General features: G+C 37.3%; 1 pseudogene; it reads right to left on the bottom strand.

Annotated features, from left to right (window-relative positions):
• Positions 1 to 4180: 4180 nt before the first annotated feature.
• On the bottom strand, positions 4181 to 6305 carry LOC138080467 (nucleolin-like; annotated as a pseudogene).
• Between the last annotated feature and the right edge of the window lie 5826 nt (positions 6306 to 12131).

Here is a 12131-nt window from a genome sequence, read left to right as displayed (position 1 = left end):
GTATATATATATATATATATATATATATATGTACATGTGTGCTCTACTCAGCCATTTCAGTAATGTCTGGCTCAATGTGACCCTTTGGGCTGTAGCTTGTCAGACTCCTCTGTCCAAGGGATTCTCCAGGCAAGAATAATGGAGTTGGTTGCCATTCCCCACCCAGGAATCAAACTCTCATCTCTTGCATTTCCTGCATTGAGAGGCAACTTCTTTACCACTTGTGCCACCTGGAAAGCCCCATATGTACATATATACATATATATATATATAACAGTTCAGTTCAGTCACTCACTCATGTCCAACTCTTTGTGACCCCATGAATTGTAGCACACCAGGCCTCCCTGTCCATCACCAGCTCCCAGAGTTTACTCAAACTTATGCCCATTGAGTCAGTGATGCCATCCACATGTAAATATATATATATATATGAGTATGTGTGTGTGTGTAACATATGTCGCCTATATAACATGGAGAAATCAGAGAAACAATGTATTAAAAGATGGGTTCAAGAGGGAGAAGAGATATGCATACCTAATGCTGATTCATGTTGATTTATGGCAAAAACCACCACAATATTGTAAAGTATTGATCCTCTAATTTAAAAAAAATTACAATGTTTTGGTAAAGATACTGTATCAATAACTGAAATCACATGTTTGTTTTAAGCTGCACATATTCTATGTGTTATGTAGATAAAAATAATCATCTAATCAAATATAACTGTGGAATACGATATGTAGAGTATGATATGAAGTGAAAATTATGAAACAAAAGCAAACAGAAATATATTTGAATAATTCTGAATACCTAAACTCTTGTATGGTTTATTTACAACTATGATTGACATGTTAATTTCTAAAAATTTTAGCCAAATTCTTTAAGGTAATATATTTGTATTATACATAACTTGTCATGTAATTACATCACCTTTCTCTGTAAAAGACAAAATAATTCATTGACTCACAGTCACCAAATGTTATTGACTTTAACAAAAATAATAAAATGATTTAAAATTAATAATAATAAAATGAAATTATTGCATACTGTAAGATCTTATCCCATTACCTCTTATGGACATTGATAGAATTTACTGATGACTAGAACTGATTCAAATTAAGAACCATATACTCAGAGAATAAAATTTGCTGCTTACTGTAAATTTAGAGTGAATATGAGCCCAAATCAATTTTTGCTTCTAAATGTAAAAAAAGAAGATGAAATTAGCATTATGATACAAATCTTAGAATCAGAGTTTTTATGGGACATTCTTAATGTAATGGATAATTTGTGTACCGTAGGAAGTAACATCTCACAGTGAAATGAAGTCTATGACATTAAATTATGTAATTGAGTGCTGACAGTCGACAAAGAGAGCATTCCATCTTTCATCCTAGAGTTGAAATTTCTAGCGTAAACCTTAACTGAGAATCTTGGAATAACCAGAATTGTTAGGACCCAGGTAGATTGAATTTGGCCTTCCCAGGCAACTCAGTAGTAAAGAATCTGTCTGCCAATGTAGGAGACGTGGTTTCGATCCCTGAGCTGGGAAGATCCCCTGGAGAAGGAAATGACCAATCAACTCCAATATTCTTGCTGGAGAACCCCATGGACACAGGATCCTGGTGGGTTACAGTACATGAGGTAAAAAAGAGTCAGACATGACTCAGTGACTGAACAACACCACCTTGAATTTAAGATTAATCTAAGCCTTGAGAAGATTTCCAGAGTAGGATTTTATTCTCAAGTAAAGCCCTTCGCTACTACACAGCACACTGAACATTGGATTTTCCCACTATCTCAATGAGTTCTTTCCTGGAACATAACAGTATCTTGAAGCCAGACCACAGTGATGTGTGGTTGTCACTCTATAAATAAGTTAGATTTGTAGAATTCTATGATTTATTGAAATTTCTGTGATTCTTCTCTTGTTCTTCTTTTCTCTCTCTCTCTCTCTTTTTTTTTTTCCTCATTTTTTTTTTTCTTTGAATTTCAAGCTTTTTACTAGTATGCGGTCTCATTGGTTGCTCAGGGAATAAATACATTACAGACCTCTGCTTTATAATGAAGAGAGAAGATCACAGAAATCTGAGTTCTCTTGATGATTTCCTGCTTTTAATCTTAAAACCGATGCAAGCATGGATGTAAGAAAACTAATTTAGTTGATCCAATTAACTTCATAATGCAAGTGCAACATATCATTAATGCTATTTCCTCCCATTTGTTTAGTGGATTATCTAATTCATTTAATATAAAAAAGTAAAACAGAGTTAAGAGTCAGATGTTGAAGGATTTAACTGAGAATGTGGGACAGAAAGGAAGCTACACAGAATTATGCAATAACAAACCTAAGGCATAAAATAAGCTTAATGCATTTCATAAACCTTAACATAATTTAATTTTATCAGAACTAAATTCTGCTATGTAAATAAATGGCTTCCAATGCTGTTTCTGATTTATCCATTGTGTTTATCATATGTGGCTTCCCTCATAGCTCAGTTGGTAAAGAATCCTCCTGCAATGTGGGAGAAGCCCGTTCGATTCCTGGGTATGGAAGATACACTGGAGAAGGGATAGGCTACCCACTCTAGTATTCTTGGGCTTCCCAGGTGGCTCAGCTGGTAAAGAATCTGCAATGTGGGAGACCCTGGTTCAATCTCTGGGTTGGGAATATCCCCTGGAGAAGGGAAAATCTACCCACTCTAGTATTCTGGCCTGGAGAATTCCATGGTAGCAAAGAGTCCAACACAACTGAATGCCTTTTACTTCACTTCTCATCTGTGGGTTCATCCTAAACTAATCTTTTTCTAAAGCATAGGAATTATGTGACTAAACATTGTGTCAAATTGGAACATTTACCCCATTTCTCTTGTTCCCTTGACCCATCTCTAGTATGTGCCCTGGGTCCTGTCCAACTCTTTGTGACCTCGTGCACTGCAGCCTGCCAGGCTCCTCTATCCTTGGGGATTCTCCAGGAAAGAAGACTGGAATGGGTTTCCATGCCCTCCTCCAGGGAATCTTCCCAACCCAGGGACAAACCCGGGTTTCCCACATTGCAGGCAGATTCTTTAATATCTGAGCCACGAGGGAAGCCCAAGACTATTGGAGTAGGTAGCCTATCCCTTCTCCAAGGGATCTTCCCAACTCAGGAACCAAACCAGGGTCTCCTGGTGGATTCTTTACCAGCTGAGCAACCAGGGAAGCCCCTATCACCAGATTAATGCTCAATTTTGAAAATTAAATTCTTGGGAATATCTCCCCCATATTTGCCAGTGCTGTTGAAAAAAATTACACCTGCCCGCCCTCCCATTTTCTCTCCCTTTCTTGCTTAGTTTCTTCATTTTGAAAGCAAAAATAATTACTAATGCAGGTAAATTTTAAGCTTTCAGAGAATAAATATAATAAGTGGAAAGAAAAAACACATTTTTGTATTTGACAATCAGAGATAACTTCTCTTTAAACTTTGAAGGTAAAATATAATCTTTTTTGTTTGTTTGTTTCACTTTGTGGGGGGAAAATACAGGGAGTGTGTTTTCAGGGTCCTTATGTACTGAATATGTCTTTTAACTCTCCCATATCATTATTTCTATGATTTAAATATAGCCATCATATAAAGCATGTGACTCTGGGTTTTTAAAAAATTGTTTTTTCAAACAGAAATTCTTTGTCTTTAAACAAAATAGCTATATGCATCTTAATTTTCCTCTTATTTTAAATCTTGCATATATTTTGTACTTTTTCTTTCCTGCATCTCAGTTTGTGTGTTTTTTTTTTTTTTTCCAGCACTCTAGGACTTTTAATCTGTCCCAAAATTGCTGAAGCAAAAATCATGATAAAACATTCTGCTTTCCTTTACACCCCCCAACGCAAAAAAAAAAAAAAAAAACCCTCAGTAGGAAAACAATTGTTTTGTACATGGGAAGAAACAATATAAATTCAAAACTTACAGATAAGGGTTAGCTCTATCAATCATCTCTTTAAAAAGTTTATACGAATATCCAGTCAACACCAACAAGGTTATCTCCCTTGAAATGTTATCTATGTGGATTTCCAAGTAGACCACAGGGCTGTATACTGTCTTGGAATGTCTTCAGAAGGCTCTGTCATTGATCAGTAACAAAGTAAAAACCCCAGAGTCCTTTCTTTCAAATGGAAGAGGGAGAGACAGGGATAGAAGAAACTATTCAAACTTTGTCTTCTTTCCTTGTGGCTTGTGGTCTCCTCCTCTGCCTCCTCAGAAGCCTCCTTGCCCTCCAAAGCCTCCCCGGCCTCTGCCACCAAAGCCACCTCGGCCACCTCTGCCTCCTCCTCGGCCACCAAAGCCACCTTCACCCTTAGGTTTGGCCCAGTCCAAAGTGACTGTTTCCATCGATTTCACCATCTTCCATGGCCTCCTTGGCAGCTTTGGCATCTTCCTCACTGTTAAAGTCTACAAAACCAAACTCTTTGGAGGATCCAGTCTCCTGGTCAGTGACTATCCTTGCTCGAATAGAGCCATCAAAGGACTCCTGTAACGTCTCTTCTGTGGTATCCTCAGAGAGACCTTTGTCAAAGAGAGTCTTGGATGGCTGGCTTCTTGCATTAGGTGATCCCCTGGGTCCTTGCAACTCCAGTCTGATGGCTCTGCCCTCAATTTCCCTTTTATTACATGAATTTAAAGCTTCTTTAGCATCTTCAAATGAAGCAAATTCTATAAATGCATACCCTTTAGATTTGCCACTTTAGTTCTGGGGCACCTTGATATGAGTTGCCCTCTCAAATACTTCCTGAAGAGTTTCTTCTGTTACACTATAGGAAAGGTTGCTTAAAACCAGGGTTTTGATTCACCACTCCAAGTGCTATTCTTTCCACCTCTATGGTCTTGACTTTGGCCTTTCTCTCCGGTGTAGTACAGAGAAATGGATCTCCCATCTATCTCTGTTCCCTGCTTTTCTTCCAAGGCTTTTTCTGCATCAGCTTCTGTCTTAAAATCAATATAAGCAATCCCTGTACTCTTTCCATCCTTGCTGACTAATCTGATCTCCACAGCATCTTCAAACACTTCTTTTAATTCATCCTGAGTAACTTTGTAAGGCAGATTTGTAGCCAAAAGTGTTCTTGCATCTCGATCTTTCTTACTATTTTTTCCCTTTGGTTTTTCTGGTTTAATTTCATTGCCAAAGACTTTTAAACCAGTGACTTCTAAAGCTTTTTCCAGGTCTTCAGCAGATTAAAATCCACATAGACAAACTTCCTAGACACACCAATTCTGACATCGACAACAGCAAGATCATTTTTAGCAAAAAGATCACTGATACCCGTTTTCAATTCAGGAGCAGAATTATTGAAGTTCAGGTTTCCAATAAAGAGATTGAAATACGTAGTTGGTTCTGTGCCTTCCACTTTTTGTTTCTTGGCTTCAGGAGCTGCTTTTTGTTTGGCCATTTCCTTCTTTCGTTTTCCAGGTGCTTCTTTGGCAGGCTCTTCTTCCTCTTCCTCTTCTTATTCCTCCTCCTCCTCCTCTTCTTCCTCCTCCTCGTCCTCCTCCTCTTCATTATTGTCATGCTCTTCCTCTTCCTCTTCATCCTCCTCCTCCTCCTCTTCATCTTCATCTTCAGCAGTGCTCTTAGCTTTCACAGGAGCAGCTTTTACTGGAGCTTTCTTTCCTTTCGCTGGTACAATCTCCATAGGTTCTTCTTCAGAGTCATCTTCATTCTCCTCCTCCTCCTCCTCCTCCTCATCATCATCATCATCGTCTTCGTCATCCTCGTCATCCTCATCATCTGTGGCAAGAGTAGGGCCAAAAGCAGCAGCTGCCTTCCTCACTGCTGGTTCATCCTCCTCTTCGTCATCATCGTCTTCCTCCTCACTGTCATCTTCATCCTCTTCATCACCGTCTTCCTTCTTGGCATTCTCGCCGTTCTTTGCTCCCTTGCCTGGGGTGGCTGCTCCCTTCTTAGCAGAGGTTGCTACCAATGCTTTGCCTGGGGCGGCTCCCTTTTTGCCAGATGTTACCACTGCTTTGGCAGGTGGAACTGTCTTCTTGGCTGGCATAGCTGCTGCCCTTTTGCCAGGGGTGACAACTGCTTTCTTTGCTGGTGTGGCAACTGCAACCTTTTTTGTTGGGGAAACCACCATCTTCTTTGCTGGAGTTGTGGTAGCCTTCTTGCCTTTTTTTGAGGGATAACAACCTCTTCTCCACTGCTCTCATCGTCTTCATCTTCTGACATTTCCTCGTCTTCACTATCTTCTTCTACCTCCTTTGGGGGAGGACCCGTTTTCTTGGAGTCACCTTGATTTTTCCCGGCCTTTGCGAGCTTTACCATAATTGCGGCCTATGACGGCGGAGTGTGTGGTGAGCGAGGGGCACAGACGAGCCCAGAGGAACCTAAGCACCGTCGATGGTGGCCACTAATCCCTGAGCGCGTACGCTTGGCTGCCAGCTAGCGCTCGAGACTTGCATCTCAGTTTTTGCTAGACTGCAATTTATTTTTAAGTTATTTTTTGCATTCTGCATATTATATTATTTTCCTAATGGATACTCTTCATATTTTACAAATAGTTATCAATTTATGTTTTTCTAACAATCTTAAAAATTATTTAGTGGCTACAAATAGGAAAGTACAGAACTATTTTCTTCCCTGTTGTGTATAGTTTTTTTTGAGATCATCTGAAATTTTGGTTCCACATGGTTGTGTGTGTTTATGTCAGTAATTTGCACATCATTTCTCTTTTACCTTACTTTTATTAACAACAAAAAATGAAAGGTAAACAAACTGTAAATTATTTGCCAAGCTTATGTAGAAGCAAAATATTACATTCCCCCCCATGATCTAGTTTTTATTTTCTTTTTATTCTTCAGATTCCACTGATTCACCCAGTGCTAACAAACAGAATTTTGCACAAAGCCCTGAGGCCAGAGGTTCTCCTAATTAGCAACTACTGGTGAGAGAAACTCGGAACTGAGAGAAGAGAGGAAACAGTGGTTGATTCTGAAGGATGAAATAGAATTTTAAATAATGAAAGCACGCTGCAGGAAATAATTTAATAGACTTAGAAAATGAAATGTTATACACAAGACTATAATCTTTTTTTTTCTTTTTCCCCCTGCATGTAGTAACCATAAAATACTTGTCCTTGAATTTTCTCTGAAAGGTAACCTTTAATCTCAAGGAACTTTTCCTCTAATTAATCATCATAAATGACATTTAAATCTGTTAATTTATGCATATAATTTTGTAAGATATATAAATATCCATTCCTTTTTATTTAAATAATTTTATATTTTCTTATCTTACTTTGTGTGAAAAGAGAATTATATTGATGCCATCTTGTTTTAAAATAATAGATTTGCATGATTATTTTCACATCCTCTGTGACATAGGGAATGAACAGCTTCAGACATAACTATTCAGTTGGAACACTGCATGTGTCTGAAATAATATTAAGTGTCCTGTGATATTACTGGCTCTTTATTGGCCTTTGATTCCATAGAAAGTAATCCTAACTGCTGGTACTTATGGAGTCTATATTTCATGGAAAAGCCAGTAACTGGACAAGGCAGATAAACACTTCTGCTTGTTAACCGCTTAAAAACCTTTTGAAAGAACTGATGGCCACCACAATGTTAAAAGGTAGAAATTGTATACTACTTTATATGCAAACAATAGAGAAGGCCCAGGACAGGTGAATCTAAGAATCTTAAACACTTGCTCTGTTGTTCACAAGCTTTTTTCCTATGTTTGGCACTTTTTTTTTTAAAGCATTTTTTTCAAAAGATTTAAATCCACTGAATATGAGGAAAAACAAATGACAAATTAGTTCTCTAGTTTCTAGACCCCTAGAACACCTCTGTGTTAACTGCATTTCAGTCTAAGGTCAAAGCACATTTATGCTTTAAAAATGTTCATTTCTGGTTTTATTTTGTGTACATATAATCCCTTTGTGAATATGAAAAGGATAAAACTCAGGGGTTCTGGAGTTGTAGATACTCTCTTAATATCACTCCTCTCCCTAAGCTTGTGCGCGCGCGTGCACGCGCGCGCGCGCACACACACACACACACACATACCCCCTATAAACAAATTTGCTGTGTGATTATTTTGGATATACAGTACATGACCTCCAACACACTATGTCTCATTATTTAATAAAATATCAGTTGAAATACACTTGTCAAAGCTAAGTATTTTAAAGAAATATAGCCACTCCATCTGCACTTGTGCTATATCCTAAAATTTAATTTTACACATATTTTTCTTTAGAGGCGATAAGCAAGTGAACAGTTTGAACAAATCAGGCTGACCCTCCATATAATTAACTTTATAGAAATACATTTTGATTTGTTGCTAGCAACTTATATTCATGATTTTTAAAATAAACTATGCAATAAATACATGCTTAAGCAAATAGTGCATATATTACTAATTGTTAAGTATTTTATATGTTATAGAGTATTAATCCTCCTCCTTTAGGAGGACTGTCATCTAAAGAAGTACTGTTGGCTTTCTATCACTCAATACAAATTACATCTCCACTAAAGTCACCTTTTACCCTTTGCTTGCTAAAAAATTTAGAAGCTAGTTAACTCCCTGTATTTATTTAGTTTTGCAGGTCAGTGTTTTACACATTTTAACCCATTTAGGCCTCACTTCTAAATTCACTATGCCTTGTAATTTTTAGTATCTAGTACAGGATGTGACTAATTCCTTGATAAAATTATGTCATTACATGTATATGTGCAGTACTTATGGCAATATTCTTAGATACATACACTTTAACTTGTAATTTAATGTCTGAGAATATAGCTAAGGGCATAATCAAACATACACATGATGATTTATGAACCATGATTTACTATGCATTATTTAAAGAAGTTAACATTTATGAAATAATATCAGTCTAATAATAGAATACTTGTTAATTAAATTATGTGCTAATACTTATAGTATGAAACATGCTATCATAATACATTTAAGGAGAAGGAAAAGTTTTCATGCTATGATGTTGAATGAACAAAGCAGAATGTAGATATAAAATTATAATGCCTTATGGTTTAAATTTTATGAGAACCATGCATATTTTAAAGGAAAGAAAAACTGAAAATACCTATACCAAAATATTCTCAGAAGTTCTCTGAGTAAAGGTATTTTAGATAATGTTAATGAATTATTATCTATCTCTTCATTTTCTAGATTTTCTAAAATATTTGCCTAAAAGATTAAGATTATCTTTTATAACTGGGAAAAAGCAGTGTATTATTATAAAATAATCATTTTTCAAAGCCAAAGCAAAATATTATATGGAACAACTAGAAGAAAGTTGGATTTTTTTGTTTTTATTTGCAATGTTCCTTCTTGTCAGTAAAGAGCAAAAGAATAACAGCAAAACATATGACAATTTTCTCATGCATCAAATAATTACTCATTACGGAAGACAGTATTTATGAATTTTGAGTATACACTGTTTTATAAAATTATCATTTATTAAAACACTTTCTGGGAACTGTACAAATTCAAAATATAAAATCAATCATAATTAGGAAAATTATCAAGAAAAAAAAAGACATAAGATCCCAATATTACCATTTAGACAACTGATCAGGCAAAGCAAATAAAGTTAATATGTTATCTTTGGGGAGTGGGAAATTAAAAACTGACATTTATGGTATCAGTAAAATAGTAAGAATAACAATCTCTTACCTTTGTATTGTTCAACTACAGAAAGGTGAGTTCCTGCATATAAATTTATTTATTTTTTTTGAAGTAAGCAGGTATAAAGCTGTTTGATAGACTTTATCTTACATACTTGAAGCCGTACTCCCTCTGGGTTACTAAGTTTTGTTCATGTATTTTAGTCTGAAAAATACCTTCTCTCAACAAACAGGATGCTGCACAAAAGAATATGTGGACAATAAAATGATGCAATATACCACAACCTATACGAGAGTCTTTTATGACTGAGAACAACAAGCAAAACCATGTTATGTTTCCGGTTAAAATAAATAAATAAATAAATAAAAATAATAATAATAGGTAGAATAGACACATAAATTCAAGACATTTTGAAAATAAGGTATTTTCTTCAGTTTATATTTTGAAGTATTCTCCAAAGAAATAACCAAAGATAGCAATACAATGAAAATTGTTGTCCAGTCACTAAGTCATGTCTGAAGTCATAACTAATATTATGTTAGTTCAGTTCAGTTCACTCCAGTTCAGTCACTCAGATGTGTCTGACTCTGCAATTCCATGGACTGCAGCATGCCAGGCTTCCGTGACCTTCGCCATCTCCTAGAGTTTGCTCAAACTCATATCTATTGAGTCAGTGATGCCATCTAATCATCTTATCTTCTGTCATTCTCTTCTCCTCTTGCCTTCAGTCTTTCCCAGCATCAGGGTCTTTTCCAATGCAAAACCTCACTGAACTTATATAATATGGTATTAGCAAGATAGTGGAGTAGGAAGCTTGGTCTTTATAGTTAGTATATGTTCCCAAAATGTGGTTTAGAAAGAAAGAAGTTTCATTTAATTCTTGGGTTTAGAAATATCTTATATGAAAGACTCCAATGAAATCTTTGAATTATATATATATGTATGCATGTATGTATATATGCTGCTAAGTCACTTCAGTCGTGTCCAACTCTGTGTGACACCATAGACGGCAGCCTACCAGGCTCTCGCATCCCTGGGATTCTCCATGCAAGAACACTGGAGTGGGTTGCCATTTCCTTCTCCAATGCATGAAAGTGAAAAGTGAAAGTGAAGTCACTCAGTCATGTCCGACCCTTCACAACCCCATGGACTGCAGCTTACCAGGCTCCTCTGCCCATGGGATTTTCCAGGCAAGAGTACTGGAGTGGAGTGCCATTGCCTTCTCCATAGGTATATATACACACACATATATATGTATATGTGTATATATGTGTGTGTGTGTGTATATATGTATATATCAGGGTCTTTTCCAATGCAAAACAGCATTGAAGTTATATAGTATGGTATTAACAATATACTAGAGTAGGAAGCTTGGTGTTTATAGTTGGTATATGTTCCCAAAATGTGGTTTAGGAAGCGCATGGCTGACAGGAGTTACCGCACGTCTGAAGTCAGGGGCAGTGGCCAGGAGGAGCTACCCCCGCCCGAGGCAAGGGGCTGAGGAAAGGAGGAGCAACCCCATGTCCAAGGAACAGTGGCAGGACGGCTGAGAGGAGCTACTCAAGGTTTAAGGTCAGGAGGAGAGGCGGTGAGGAGATACCCCTCGTCCAAGGGAAGGAGCAGTGGCTGCACTTTGCTGGAGCAGCCAAAGATACCCCACATCAAAGGTAAGTGAAATCGAAGTAAGATGGTAGGTGTTGCAAGAGGGCATCAGAGGGCAGACACACTGAAACCATAATCACAGAAAACTAGTCAGTCAATCTAATCCCACTAGGACCACAGCCATGTCTAACTCAATGAAACTAAGCAATGCCCTGTGGGGCCACCCAAGATGGGCAGGTCATGGTGGAAAAGTCTGAGAGAATGTGGTCCACTGGAGAAGGGAATGGCAAACCACTTCAGGATTCTTGCCTTGAGAAACCCATGAACAGTATGAAAAAGCAAAATGATAGGATACTGAAAGAAGAACTCCCCAGGTTGGTAGATGCCCAATATGCTACTGGAGATCAGTGGAGAAATAGCTCCAGAAAGAATGAAGGGATGGAGCCAAAGTTAAAATGATACCCAGTTGTGGATATGACTGGTGATAGAAGTAAGATCTGCTGTTGTAAAGAGCAATATAGCTTAGAAACCTGGAATGTGAGGTCCATGAATCAAGGCAAACTGGAAGTGGTTACATAGGAGATGCCAAGAGTGAATGTCGACATTCTAGGAATCAGCGATATAAAATGGACTGGAATGGGTGAATTTAATTTAGATGACCATTATATCTACTACTGTGGGCAGGAATCCCTTAGAAGAAATGGAGTAGCCATCATGGTCAACAAAAGAGTCTGAAATGCAGTACTTGGATGCAATCTCTAAAATGACAGAATGATCTCTGTTAGTTTCCAAGGCAAACCAATTAATATCAGAGTAATCCAAATCTATGCCCCAAGCAGTAAGGCTGAAGAAGCTGAAGTTGAACGGTTCTATGAAGACCTACAAGACCTTTCAGAA

This window comes from Capricornis sumatraensis, chromosome 5 (genome assembly GCF_032405125.1).
Source record: "Capricornis sumatraensis isolate serow.1 chromosome 5, serow.2, whole genome shotgun sequence".
NCBI lineage: Eukaryota > Metazoa > Chordata > Mammalia > Artiodactyla > Bovidae > Capricornis > Capricornis sumatraensis.
This window is presented reverse-complemented; position numbering and strand designations above follow the sequence as displayed.